Source organism: Eptatretus burgeri, chromosome 5 (genome assembly GCF_056783735.1).
Source record: "Eptatretus burgeri isolate ZD-2024b chromosome 5, Ebu_testis_v1, whole genome shotgun sequence".
NCBI lineage: Eukaryota > Metazoa > Chordata > Myxini > Myxiniformes > Myxinidae > Eptatretus > Eptatretus burgeri.
In genome coordinates, this window is record NC_140965.1 from 62194717 (window position 1) to 62209716 (window position 15000).

At 51.8% G+C, this 15000-nt stretch overlaps 1 protein-coding gene and 1 long non-coding RNA gene across 2 annotated transcripts in view; one reads left to right on the plus strand and one right to left on the minus strand.

Moving 5' to 3' along the window:
- Positions 1–15000, minus strand: part of LOC147026543 (pituitary homeobox 2-like) — a 99727-nt gene that overhangs the window by 78530 nt on the left and 6197 nt on the right. The gene's annotated exons all lie outside the window — the stretch shown is intronic.
- Positions 1–15000, plus strand: part of LOC147026544 (uncharacterized) — a 91892-nt gene that overhangs the window by 74761 nt on the left and 2131 nt on the right. Inside the window, exon 5 of the long non-coding RNA XR_015058388.1 lies at positions 2468–2581. This is a non-coding gene — a long non-coding RNA (uncharacterized LOC147026544). The remainder of the gene's footprint in view (positions 1–2467; positions 2582–15000) is intronic.

Here is a 15000-nt window from a genome sequence, read left to right on the forward strand (position 1 = left end):
ATATATATATATATATATATATATATATATATATATATACCGTATATATATATATATATTGTTGCGAGCTGGGGGTCGGTGGCGAGAACGAACATGAGGTGGGGAAAGTTATGTCGTCTCCACCAGACTCCCCGGAATTGTAGGCCGTCGCTCCGGATAATTCCGTGACGCGGCGGGTCGCTGAACCGACCGTGGTCGCCAATATTTCAACCGCGTAGCGTAGGGTCCATTTGTCCATAACCAATTTACCTAATTAACTACGCAATTTCAACTACTGGGGAAACCATGCCCTCGGCATGTCTTGATCGAACTGGGTCACTCTACCGACTGCGGTCGGGTTCCATCTACCGACTACCAACTCCAGTTCAGGTGCAGCCAGGCGGAAACTGCCAAAGCTGTGCCGGTTGGAATGAACGGATTATCGGGTATAAAAACCCGGCTAAACTCAGATCCGAACCATGCTGGACCAATGCAAGAAGGGACGGAAACGGACTCTGAACATTTCTTACAAGTTTTATTTCCAGAAAAAGACAAAGGCAAGACTTAACGCGAATATGCAAGCAAGGAATATTTACAATGATCCAAACACACTTATTCAGTTCTACTTAAAGACGGGCCCACACGCAGACACACACACACACACTCAAATGAAAATAAACCCAGAGTTCTTTATTGGACCCTCACAGCCGAGGAGAGAGACAAGCTGAGGGTCAGAGTTCGGATGGGTACCTGGCTGTCAGAGAAAGGGGGTACTCCGTGCTGTGGCACCTGACAATGGTCGTTGGTTTTGTCCCCAGTCACACGTGTGGGACTCGAGGTTCATGGCGGAGCTTGGGTGGTGAATGGCCGGGGTCCATGGAGGGGAGTCGGGGTCGCTCTTTCCTTCCTTGTAGAGGGCCAGCAAAAACCCTTTCGTGAGAGCAAAAACCCACCAAAACTCCGCTCTCAGAGAGTGCTCGGGGATTTATTGACCTCCCTCAATGGGGAGGGGCCCTTGGTGAAACACACCTCGCTGTCCGCCTTTGATTGGACAGGGTCCTACGGCCCACCCTTTCAGGGCGGGGCCTCGGCCCCTGCGGGGAAACCCCAGCCACTCTTCCACGCGGGTTCATACTTGACGAGTAACAGAATCAATGCTGCAACGACCCCTGCTGGGAAACCCCAGCCACTCTTCCACGCAGGTTCATACTTGACGAGTAACAGTATGAACATTGTAAAAAGGTCATTGTGCAAGAGTTACAACGTTTGTGGGAGCCGAGAAACCGGAACCGCGAGATCTTGCCTTCGCACGTCAGGGTGCGAGAAGGCAGCTGGTTGGTGGTGGATCGTGATGGGCCGAGGGGTCATGCAGATGGGATGGTTGTTATATGGCTTGTTAGATGTAATAAACTAACTAAAAGAAATCGCAATACACGCCTTTAATTCTCCCATGAGACAAAAGGAAGGGGATCTGACTACACACATACTTAACGACATATCTGACTTTTGGGACATCTGTATGTTGAATGCACATGGTTTCCAGATCTGTAACAATATATATATATATATATATATATATATATATATATATATATATATATATATATATATATATATATATATATATATATATTGTTGCGAATTCGCGCCCGCCGGCGTGCGATCGGCCACCTAACTCGAATCACGGCACGTCGCCCACCGGACGGACAATTCAGTCGTGACCCTCCGGGAACTATCGCCCGGAGCCAGTCACGGGTGGGGGTTTAACCTCACCATGATCGTGCCAATTGGTCAACCGCGCAGGATAGGGTTGCTCACCAAATTTGAGCTTCCTAAGTACCTGCACGAGTGGTCGACCGGGCGATCGTACCACGCCACAGGCCGACTCCGGACACGAACCACTTAAGCGGTTCGTTCCGTATTACAGGGATAACCGAGCGGAGTTATCGTCGGCCTTGACAGTTCCGATTAATTACCGGGCGTTTTAAACCCACTACGAATCTCTTGCGTGATGCAGGATGGAGAGTCAATAAAAAGGAAGGAGACTAAGCAGAGCGGGAACAGTTCAACAAGCAAGCATTTTATACACACACACACACACACACACACACACACACACACACACACACACACACACACACACACACACACACACACACACACACACGTATTTACAGCAAAACAATTATGCAACAAAAGCAAATGCAGAGTTGTTGGCACAGCCTGGTTGTTGGCTTAGCAGTTAGGGTGGTGGCTTGGGGTCTTCGGGTCCTGAGTTGGTGCCCCGTTTACCACTGCATTAACACCAAGGGGTTGACTCAGTCTGTCATCCTTCCGAGGTCGGCAAAATGAACACCAGTATACTGGTAATAAGGGCACTGCATCAGCAGCATAGCTGCACCCTAACCAATGATGCAACCAGCAGCCAAAAAGGCAGCACACGATGGGAACCCAGCTACAAACTTTCACCCTAATGTTTTGCATGCAGAGTGAATCATCAACGTCTGCGCAGTTCATCAGAAAGATGTTGAGCTGGAGGACCCATCTGTCAGCGTTGGTGGTTGGTGGATGTCAAAGAGCGACAAGATGTCTTTCACAAAAGGTAAGCGGTTGCTGGCAAACTTGCCAAATTCCAAATTCATGTCATCTTCAGTCGAAAGTCAAGCCGAGCTGTCTGTTCATTGAATATTTTGGCCATAAAATCTTCCCAAACCGATCCCACGATAAGGGGGGAAATTAAATAAAACTATATTTATGTATATATTTATTTACATACATATATATTGTTGTGGTTACCAAATTCGCAAACCACCATTCAGGTCCCTTAGGTGAGGTATCTCGGTAAGTGCATGTGTAGTTAGGCCCAAACCCGTTGTCTAGTGGGAATACATGTCATTTATGCGAGCTGCGACTCTTCAGGATAGCCGTTTTTCTTTTACTATCTTTATTTTGGACCAACCGCCATGATCACAACCACAACATCAACCACCGACCACAACCACCGCTTCACCACAACCGCCACGACCTTCCCGTCACACCTCACAACCGTAGCATCGCCACCGTTCTTGCCCCGCTGTGGGTACCGGTGTTGGACTCATGCAGAACGCGCGTCGAACAGCGTGTACAAAATCACGGATTTTGTGCTTCAAAAACGGATCAAAAACGACACACGCCCACTTTTTGCCGTCCAATCGGTGAGCGAGGGGCGATTTGGCCCCGCCTCCAGAACGATCGATATATGCAAATTTGTGGATCAAAAAGCCTTCACGCCCACTTTTTCTCGGGCCAATGGGGAGCGAGGTGAAAGGTCAAAGGGAGGGGGTCAAAGGCGAAGTTACGAGGGGATAAAAGGACGGTGTTCGTCAGTCAGAAGAGAGTCGCAAACGAGAACGAGAAGGAGTCGAGAACGAGAAGGAGTCGGAACGGAGGGGACGAGTGTGGAAGACTGGAGCCCGAAGCCTGCAGTGGCTGGAGAAGCTGAAGAGAGTCGGACGAGGGGGTGCTCGCGTCGGTGCCAGGAGCTGCACGCCCGAGGGAGGCCGGCAGCGCGACCTGGCCGAGGTGGAGACGCACACCAGGGATAATAAAGATCCTCTATACCCCGAGCATCAGCAACCCCCTCCTGTTTCCCCCCGCGCTGAGATAGTGCGACCAAGGGGGCCCCGTTCCCACCCCCTGCCAGGCACTGTCCACGAGGCCCGCGGGTTGCGGGGCCATCGCCGCTCCGCGTCTCATCACCAGACGGGTAGGCCCGACCCGGTCTCGGCCTCAGGCCGCCTCATTCTTGAGGGTATTTCTTTTCCTTGGTTTTGGGTATGTGTTGTCGGCGCCGTCTGTGAAGTAGAATTGTATAAGTGTTGCCGTGTGCTCGGTAGTCGGTATTAGCTCTGCACTGTGTTTTCACTTTTATATTTGCTTTTTGTGTGCATTTGGTGGAATTGTATTTGTGTGCTTCCCGTGTGCCGCGAATAAATGTGCTTTATTGTTGAACTGTTCTCCCGCTTCGCTTCGTCTTTTCCTCAATTGAATCCCCATCTTGCTTCACGTAAAGGGTTGGTAGTGGGCTGAATACGCCCGATAATTAATCGAACCGTCGAGGTCGACGATAACACCGCTCGGTTATTCTGATAGTACGGAACGGGTCGCTTAAGTGGCCCGTGTCCGAAGTCGACCTGCGGCGAGGTGCGATCGCCCGGTCTACCCTCCGCGTGGGTACTTAGGTAGTTCGAATTTGGCGAGCAACCCTATCCCACGCGGGGGCTGATTGGCTCGATCGCGGTGAGACCGAAAGGTCCACCCGTGACTGGTTCCCGGCGTTAGTCCGAGAGGGTCACGACTGGATTGTCCGTCCGGTGGGCGACGTGCCGCGATTCGAGTTACGTGGCCGTCAGCACGCCGGCGGGCGCGAAAACCGCAACACTGGTGTCAGGTCGTGCGATACAAATTCATCGCCCTCCTCACGGCACTGGTAACGGAGAACAGGAAAACGGGCTCTCCTGTCTCCGGCTAAATTCACGGGAATCGGTCCAGGGGTGAGAGAAGCGACCCCCGATTCCCTCCAAATTACGAGCGAGCGAAATTAACCCTTCACGAGAAGCAAGATGGCGTCTCAAGGCGAGCGGGAGCCGGGGGTATTAGAAATGTATATGTGTAATAATGTAGAGTCCATGGTCCAGGATGGAATCCCCGAGCAGGAAATGTTGATTGTGCAGGAACACGGACTCGCCCAACTGAACCCAGAACCTGAAATGGGTGCGGCAGCGGCCGCGGTGTATGACACCTTCCCCCCCCCTCTCCACCAAGACCCTTCCCCAACCCTTGCCGAAACGGCTCAGCTGAGTGCATCCAACATGGCCCAGCTATGCGCCATGCTGGCGGCAATGAACAAACAAATGAATGAAGTGAAAACGACGATGGATACAAATACAAATGAAATGAAAAATGAAATGAAAAACGAAATGAAAGGCATGAACGAAAAGATGGATACAAATACAAATGAAGTGAAAACGACGATGGATGCGAATACACAACAAATAAACGAAAAGATGGATACAAAAATGAACGGAATGGAAACAAACATGAAGGAGGAAATGAAAAAGCTGCGGGGTGAGACGCAGAACATGGGCCGATGCCTGCAGGCGGGCATGAAGGCCGTGACCGGGGAGATAAAAATGGCGACTCCACGTGTGGGAGCAAACGAGCTGGGTGGGGGTGCAACGGCTGACAGGCCCGCGGTGGAGGCGGGTGAAAAAATAATTCGTGGAACGTGTTGGGCGAGGGTCGTGACGATGACCGAAAGGGAAAAATTAAATGGGGAGACCAAAACGTGTGAGACGAGACACGAGGTGACAACAACGGAAATAATAGTTGAGACAAGGGAGGTAAAGGGTGAAGAGTTGGCAGAGACACGGGAGACAGAAAAAATAGAGGAGAGACTGCACGGTGAGGACGGGGTAAGTGACGTACACACACACACGGAGGTAGTGGAGGATAATGGGGGTGAGCTGGCGGACTGGGTAGAGACCCAGTGCGAGCACCTGGATGGCCTCCTCCAGGAACGAGGGGAGGGAGTATGCCCCCTTGAGGCGAGTCACGACCAGGTGAGTTCGGTCGTGTTTTGCGAGGTTGAGGGGACGGGTGCTGTGGACGGGTGCACGGAGAGCTTGGGGGGTATAGAGGCCCCGGAGACCCTTGTGGGGACACGAATCCCCAGTATGGTTGTCCCTGTGTGTGTGGTGCAAGGTGTGAGTGCGGCACCGTGTGTGAGTGGTGTGGTGGCGATGGTGCCAGAGTGCGTGCTTCCCAGCACGCCGGGTGTGGATGGGGCACCGTGTGTGAGTGAGGCCGTGTGTGTGAGTGAAACGGCCAGTATGAGTGAGGCACCACGTGTGAGTGGTGTGGTGGCGATGGTGCCGGAGTACGTGCTTCCCAGCACGCCGTGTGTGGATGAGGCACGGAGTGTGAGTGAGGCACCGCGGGTTAGTGCCCCCGCGTGTGTGGGTGAGGGACCGTGTGTGGAAGAGACCGCGTGTGTGAGTGTCGCCGTGTGTATGAGTGAGGTACCACGGGTGAGTGCCCCCGCGTGTGTGGATGAGGCACGGAGTGTGAGTGAGGAACCGCGGGTTAGTGCCCCCGCGTGTGTGAGTGAGGCACGGTGTGTGGATGAGGAACCGCGGGTGAGTGTCCCCGCATGCGTGAGTGAACGGCCGTGTGCAAGGTCGCTGTGTGCCAGGGAGACCGTGTGTGTGAGAGAGCGGTATGAGAGGGAGATGTCGGTTGGCATGCGGGAGCACGCAGCCGCGTCTCCCGGTGTGAATGTGATGGTGTGGACTGTGTGCGTCGTAACACGCAGGCGTGCGTGGGTTGAATGGCGACGACGACGACAGAGGAGAGAAAGCCGAGTAGCGGCTGTGGTTGTTTCGGGGACCGTGCCGGGTTCACCCAGCAGTGAGCACGCGGTTCGTGCTGTGCAACGCACGAGACCACCACGTGCTCGCTTGCGAGAGTGAAGTCCCGGTCCGGAAACGCACGCGGTGGATTTGCCGATCCCGCGGACGGACAAAGTTAGGCAGGATGACGGATTTGGACCGGACGGGTTCTCCACGCGATCGTGTGTGTTAAGCTCCAACGGGCAAAGCACATGTGTTCGCGTGGGGAACCCCTCGAGACGTGGGGCTTGTGTTTTTTTTTTTTTGCGCACGGTGACGTCATGGCTGCACGTGTGGTTGGAATCCGGCAGGAGGGGTATCTCTGCCGGATGGTAGCGTCCAAGGAGGGACGAGGAACACGTGCAGCTGCATGACGTCACGGGCAGGTGCAAAGTGCGCGAGCTCTGAGTTGCCGCGCAGGTGCTGCGCATGAAAAAAAAAGAAAAGCAAGCCTCACTTTCGGGTGTACAGGATTCCTGGGCAAGGGGTGAAAGACCCCCCTTACCCTGGGCACAGGATGGAAACTAGTTAGGGGGAAGGGTTAGCTTAGTTATACCGACTTCATGGGGCAGGGGTAAGTCCTCATGGAGTCCGTGGAATGGATTAGGTAGAGGGATTTAGTGAGCTTTAGGTTGGGAAATAAAATGAATTTTTGATTTATTTGAGGACAGTGACAGACTTGTGAATGTGTAGAGTTGACGTAGTTTAGCTACGTAGTGTTAAAAGGAACGTGCTTTAGTTTAAGGGACGACGTGGGAGCACGAGTTAGTTAGGGGAGGTAGATAGAAGGATGGCAGAGTTCAGTGGTGTGTGTGTTGAAGAGTTGTTGGTGAGTAAATTGGAAGCATGTGCTTGGTGAGTGAGTGAGGCCAGCGGGTCTGTGTGAATGGAGTGAATGGGGAATGCATGGTGCGATGAGTGATTGGGGGGAGGAGTGACTACCGCCCAAGGGACCCCGGGGTCAGAGTAAAGTGAGTTAGCTGGGTTAGTCAAATTGAAAAATGGAGGTCGTTTTGTTGTTGGTGGGAAAGTAGGCTCGAGACCCATTTGGAGGGGTGCAGGAGCCCTGTTGACGGGCTTGGGAGCGTGGCTGCGAAAGGTGAGTATCGCTGAGTGGGTACCCCGGGCACCAGGCTAGTCGGCCGCGGTAGGCCATGGGCCCATGGGGGGCCGGGATAGAGTAGTGGGCACGGGTGCGCCTGCTTGGTGCGGGGGCCCGGGGCGCCATTAGCCGCGTGGGCAGTGTAGTGGGCACGGGTGACCCTCGGAAAGGGGCCCGGGAGGCCGGCCTGCCACGTGTGCGTTTCAGGGGAGGTGCCATGGGGGGCACTCCCCGGTGTTGGGGAGCTGGTAGGCTCGGAGGCAGTGTAGTGCCCGGGGGTGCCATAGCGGGAGATTCGGCAGAGGGTCGTGCCTGCCAAAGGGAGCCACGTGTCCCAGCCAGGAGACCGTGTGAGGGCACGGAGAGAAAATTGGGGGGCGAGGCCCGAAATTGTAAGGACACCAACACAGGCGACGGGAATCTGGGTTGTTAGAACCAATAGTTTAAGCGAGAGGCGCTTGTTGAAAGCCCCGGGGTAGTTTAACTGTTAAATGGATAGGGTAGATTAGGAGATGTACCCCTCCGCACCATCCATCCCCTCGCTCTCGTTGTGGGCCGCTGGACCCACTTGGTGTTAAGATCGCCGAACTCTGGGGAGGCCATTCTGAGGCTTCGTTGGGCCTCGACACAGGACGTTAGCTCTCCCTTATTCCCCTCCGGGAAGGGAACGTAGGGGTTGGGAGTAGGCTAGGTGACAGGATAGGTTAGCCGAACAAAGACGATAAAGGGGGTTAGGGGACGATTTATAGTGGGGAAGTAAAAATAAAAACAACAAAAAAATAAGTTGGGGCTAAATTGGGGTTTGACAAATTAAGGGAGTGGGTATGTACAGTGACAGGCAAAGGCGATAGGTTGGGAGGGAGACAGGTAGGTAGGTCCGAGCCCGCCTTCCAAGTGGCCAGCACCACCGCACTCCCTCCACCAACCTCCACTGAACGGCAAGAGCTGGCCAACTTCATCGGCTGGCCGTGTTTTGCTTCAAGGCGGAGGCCGGCCAACTTCATCGGCAGCTGTTGTTTTGCTGCAAGGCCTGTGCCATCGGCTGGCCGTGTTTGCTGCAAGGCCTGTGCCGGCCAGTTCATCTGCTAGCTGTTTTTTCTTCGAGGCCTGTGCCGGCCAGTTCATCTGCCGGCTGTGTTTGCCTGCAACGGTCTTCTTCTGCGGGCTGTGTTTGCCTGCAGCGGCCTTCTTCTGCGGGCTGTGTTTGCCTGCTCACCTTTGCCATGCCATGCCCACTGCCCACGTTCACCAGCCCCGTTCAATTTTTGCTTTGCCCCCCCCCCCCTGTTCATTTCCATGTGCGCCAGGATCCGCAAGGCAACAGTTTGCAAGCTGCGAGAACTGCCCTGTTGGCAGCTACAACACGGGCCTGCAGTGGCGGCCCGTGCACCGTGTTTGTGTCCATGCATCCATTCGTTGTGCTCATTGCGTGTGCCACTTGAGCTGGCACGGAGACTGCGTTTGTGCAGCCCATGCACCGTTGTGGTTCACTGCATTCAGTTCAAACCGTTCATGCATCCATTCGTTGTGCTCATTGCGTGTGCCACTTGAGCTGGCACGGAGACTGCGTTGTGCAGCCCATGCACCGTTGTGGTTCACTGCGTTCAGTTCAAAAGGGAAGGCCTTGGACTGCGTGTCAGCAGCCAGCCACGTTCCCTGTCACCTGCATTGTTTGAGCCAGAGACTGCATGCGGGCAGCCTGGCTCCCTGCTAACTGCTTTCTTTTTGCAGAGTCAATGATCCTGGGCCATGGTTTAGTGTAAAATTTGTAAGTTAAGGTTAAGATGTACTGTAAATATGAGTGCGCCCCCCGGCATGTCTGTCTAGCGCCGGCAATTTTATTTAAGTCGTCCGTGTGAGTGAGTTTGTTTAGGTAGTTACGCAGCCCTCAGGTTATTTATTTTGGGGACACGAATACCATGAATGTCGCACTCAGGGATCCGTAGGTAAAATGTACTAGGGGAAAACTACACATGATGGCACACGAAAATTTGACGACTCGGGACGAGTCTGTAAAAAGGGAAGGGGGTAGTGTTGTGGTTACCAAATTCGCAAACCACCATTCAGGTCCCTTAGGTGAGGTATCTCGGTAAGTGCATGTGTAGTTAGGCCCAAACCCGTTGTCTAGTGGGAATACATGTCATTTATGCGAGCTGCGACTCTTCAGGATAGCCGTTTTTCTTTTACTATCTTTATTTTGGACCAACCGCCATGATCACAACCACAACATCAACCACCGACCACAACCACCGCTTCACCACAACCGCCACGACCTTCACGCACACCTCACAACCGTAGCATCGCCACCGTTCTTGCCCCGCTGTGGGTACCGGTGTTGGACTCATGCAGAACGCGCGTCGAACAGCGTGTACAAAATCACGGATTTTGTGCTTCAAAAACGGATCAAAAACGACACACGCCCACTTTTTGCCGTCCAATCGGTGAGCGAGGGGCGATTTGGCCCCGCCTCCAGAACGATCGATATATGCAAATTTGTGGATCAAAAAGCCTTCACGCCCACTTTTTCTCGGGCCAATGGGGAGCGAGGTGAAAGGTCAAAGGGAGGGGGTCAAAGGCGAAGTTACGGGGGGATAAAAGGACGGTGTTCGTCAGTCAGAAGAGAGTCGCAAACGAGAACGAGAAGGAGTCGAGAACGAGAAGGAGTCGAGAACGAGAAGGAGTCGAGAACGAGAAGGAGTCGGAACGGAAGGGACGAGTGTGGAAGACTGGAGCCCGAAGCCTGCAGTGGCTGGAGAAGCTGAAGAGAGTCGGACGAGGGGGTGCTCGCGTCGGTGCCAGGAGCTGCACGCCCGAGGGAGGCCGGCAGCGCGACCTGGCCGAGGTGGAGACGCACACCAGGGATAATAAAGATCCTCTATACCCCGAGCATCAGCAACCCCCTCCTGTTTCCCCCCGTGCTGAGATAGTGCGACCAAGGGGGCCCCGTTCCCACCCCCTGCCAGGCACTGTCCACGAGGCCCGCGGGTTGCGGGGCCATCGCCGCTCCGCGTCTCATCACCAGACGGGTAGGCCCGACCCGGTCTCGGCCTCAGGCCGCCTCATTCTTGAGGTATTTCTTTTCCTTGGTTTTGGGTATGTGTTGTCGGCGCCGTCTGTGAAGTAGAATTGTATAAGTGTTGCCGTGTGCTCGGTAGTCGGTATTAGCTCTGCACTGTGTTTTCACTTTTATGTTTGCTTTTTGTGTAAATGGAATTGTGTTTTCTTTTTTTGTGTGCATTTGGTGGAATTGTATTTGTGTGCTTCCCGTGTGCCGAGAATAAATGTGCTTTATTGTTGAACTGTTTCCCGCTTCGCTTCGTCTTTTCCTCCATTGAATCCCCATCTTGCTTCACGTAAAGGGTTGGTAGTGGGCTGAATACGCCCGATAATTAATCGAACCGTCGAGGTCGACGATAACACCGCTCGGTTATTCTGATAGTACGGAACGGGTCGCTTAAGTGGCCCGTGTCCGAAGTCGACCTGCGGCGAGGTGCGATCGCCCGGTCTACCCTCCGCGTGGGTACTTGGGTAGTTCGAATTTGGCGAGCAACCCTATCCCACGCGGGGGCTGATTGGCTCGATCGCGGTGAGACCGAAAGGTCCACCCGTGACTGGTTCCCGGCGTTAGTCCGAGAGGGTCACGACTGGATTGTCCGTCCGGTGGGCGACGTGCCGCGATTCGAGTTACGTGGCCGTCGCACGCCGGCGGGCGCGAAAACCGCAACAATATATATATATATATATATATATATATATATATATATATATATATATATATATATATATATATATATATATATATATATATATATTTGATTAACCGTGAACCCGTTGGGTTCCCGTTGTGGCAGCGGTTGATAAAAAAAAATCATTTCAAAAAAACGAAGAAAAAAAAAAGAAAGCTGCAGCAAAATATACCGCTGAGGTTGTTTGCATTGATCAAATTCTCCCGAAGAGTACTTGACTGAATCGGGAATTGATTTTTTTACATATTTTTTTGTTGCCCGATTTTAACGAAACTTGATACTGCATGCCGCAGGCAAATGGTGAGTTAGGTGGCCCTAAAATTTTTGTGCTATCGTGTATTGTTTTGGCTGTATTTGGGAACGTGCATACATCCATACATACATACAAGATGAGAGTTTTAGTAATATATTTAAATATATATATACATATATATATATATATATATATATATATATATATATATATATATATATATATATATATATGCAGTATATATACATATATATATATACACATATATATGTACATATATATATATATATGTACATATATATATATGTATATATATATATATATATATATATATATATATATATATATATATATATATATATATATGTATATGCAGTCAAAGCTCATTACTATGCCACCTCGTTTCTATGCCACTCTCGCTATTATACCACTTTTGCTCGGTCCCGACAAAATTCAATACAAAATAAATTTACTATGCCACCCCCTACTCTCGCTACCATGCCACTGCTGTGTGACTGTTAAAAGGCACGAGTCGTGAAAAAGTCTGTATTGCGCAGTGCTCGATTATCACACTCACGTCCAAAGGCGAAGCGACGAACTACAGTCCAGCTGCGCACAACATAACTCAATACGTACGCGCATAGTCAGACTGTGTCAAAACACGCGATTCTTCTCCCCGATGCCAGCCACAACAAGCCAATCACAACACGCACAACGAGACAAAGAAGCGCGAGCACACACACAGACACACAGGCACACGTACAACAGTGACATCATTTTTTTTTCAAATTCAGCCCATAATGTCAGCTCAGAAACGCAAGCGAACCGACTTTACGCTGAAGGAGAAGAAGGAGATCATCGATGCCGCGAAGAAGGAGCCGAATCAGTCCAAGTTGGCCAGGGAGATTAGCAAGAAATGGGGTGTCGAAGTTAAGAGAACCACCGTGAAGGGCATTCTCAGCAAGAAGGATGCAATCGAGGCTGCAATCAAAGCTGGATTTCCATCGAAGCGCATGAAGTTGACACAGGCTCACGACCCGAAGCTTGATGAGGGAGTGCTCATGTGGCTGAAGCAATCAAGAGGACAGAATGTGCCTGTCAGCGACGATCTGATCAAGGAGAAGGCGATGAAACTGGCCGAGCTGATGCACATCCCAGACTTCATGGCGAGCGACGGTTGGTTGGGCAATTTCAAGAAGCGCCACGGCATCACGTTCAAGACAGTGCAGGGCGAAGCTGGAGCGGTGGATTCGCAATCCCTTCTTGAGTGGCAACAACAGGTTCTCCGGCCCTTACTTGGGCAGTTCTCCGTAGACGACGTCTTCAACCTGGACGAGACTGGACTTTTCTGGCAGCTGCTTCCGAACAAGACCATGGCTTTCAGGGGAGAGCGGTGTACTGGAGGAAAGAAAAGCAAGCAAAGGATCACTCTTCTGGTTGGGGCAAACATGAGCGGCAGCGAGAAGTTCCCTCTTCTGGTGATTGGCAATTCCAAGAAACCCCGTGCCTTCAAGAACAAAGAGATCCCGGTCAAGTACAAGGCGAACTCGAAGGCGTGGATGACGGCGGAGCTTTTCGAGGAGATGTTGCGTGCGTGGGACGGACGACTCGGCCAGCAGGGACGCAGAGTGCTGGTCTGTCTCGATAACTTCTCTGGCCACCCTCCCGAGCTCGAGCTGAACAACATCCAACTGGTCTTCTTCCCACCCAACACGACAGCCAATTCGCAACCAATGGATCAGGGAATCATAGAGAACCTCAAGCGCCACTACAAGAAGCTCCTGCTATGCCGCCGGCTCGAGGCCATAGACGAGGGAAAGGAGTTCAAGTTCACGTTGCTCGACGCTCTACACGTCGCCCGGCGTGCTTGGGAGCAGGTCGGCAAGTCGACGATCAGGAACTGTTTCGCGAAGGCCAAGTTCATCGAAGAGGAGATCCAAACTGAGCCACAGGATGCGGAGCTGCGCGACATCTGGGAAGCTCTGCCTGCCGAGGAAAAGATGCACGAGAACGAGGAGATCGAGCTGTCTGACTTTCTCGAAGCCGACGAGCACCTCGCGACTGGCGGGTATTTCACGCTGGAGGAGATTGCGGAGGAGATTCTGTGCAGTGAGGAGCCGGTGGAAAGCGAAGATGATGAGGTAACTGTCGAGGAGGAAATCGTTCCGTTCGAGGAAGCCCAGCGCGCTTGTAGCACCGTCCGGAAGTTCATGCCGCAGAGAAGCGGGAAGCCCGGTGTGATGCAAGCGTGCGATCGGCTAGACAACGAGATGCACGAGATCCGCCGAAAGAAGATGCGCCAGCCGACGATTCTTGAAAGCTTTGTGTGTCGTGAATTTCTCGCCATGCCATATGTTAGTGTGTGAACTCTGTTAGTGTGTGTATGTTCTCCGTTCGCTTAGCTTATACAACAGTCATGCCTTTTACTTGCTGGAATAAATTTTGTCTAAAGATTAACTACAGATGGGTAACTTGAGAAAATAAGGCCGTTTTTACAAAATCTCGTTACTATGCCACTCTCGCTACTATGCCACTTTTGCTCGGTCCCGACGGGTGGCATAGTAACGAGCTTTGACTGTATATGGATTACATAAACATATATTTATATATACTAGTACGTGCGTGGCCGTCCGTGCAAAGTAAAAAAAACTTTCAAACCGCGAGCCAGAAACAACAACCACACAGGCCATTCCTTCGCTCTCATGTGGCCACACGTGCGTGGCCATACGTGCAAACCAAAAAAAAAAAAAACTTTCAAACCACGAGCCAGAAACAATCACACAGGCCGTTCCTTCGCTCTCGCGTGCCGGTACGTGCGTGCTCGTACGTGCAACCCCCCCCCCCCCCAAAAAAAACTTTTAAACCGCGAGCCAGAAACAATCACACAGGCCGTTCCTTCGCTCTCGTAAACGACAACTGGATTGGGGCGTTGTGTTTATCTATAAATGCGCAGTAGAAATCGAGAAATTATTAGAATACAGGAAGTCATCACTATCTGGAAGTGGTGCGTGCCCGTACGGAATGTTCACATGCATTCCACGAATTATCGCTTGTATTGAAGTAACAACTGCTGTGATACTTACACACACAGTTAATTAAAATCCAAATTAAAATCTAGTTTACCTCCATGTCTTTGCTTGCCATGACATTCGCTGCCATTGACCATTGCCACTCCAACGCCACGGTAACTTTCGCACCGATCCCCATCGTAACTGGCACGGCACGTAACGTCATTGTCGGCTGGCCACGCACCGGCCTACGCAACAATGTGTCCTTTCATTGGTTGGTAAATAAATGGCCATAACTTGGGAAGCACTTGTCCGATTAATATCAAACCTTGAAAAGGCACATCCACAGGGCCCCAGCAATATACCTGGCAAGTTTCAATTAGATCGGACGAGTGGTTGTCGAGAAACAGCGGTCACAGACACACACACACACACACACACACACACACACACACACACACACACACACACACACACACACACA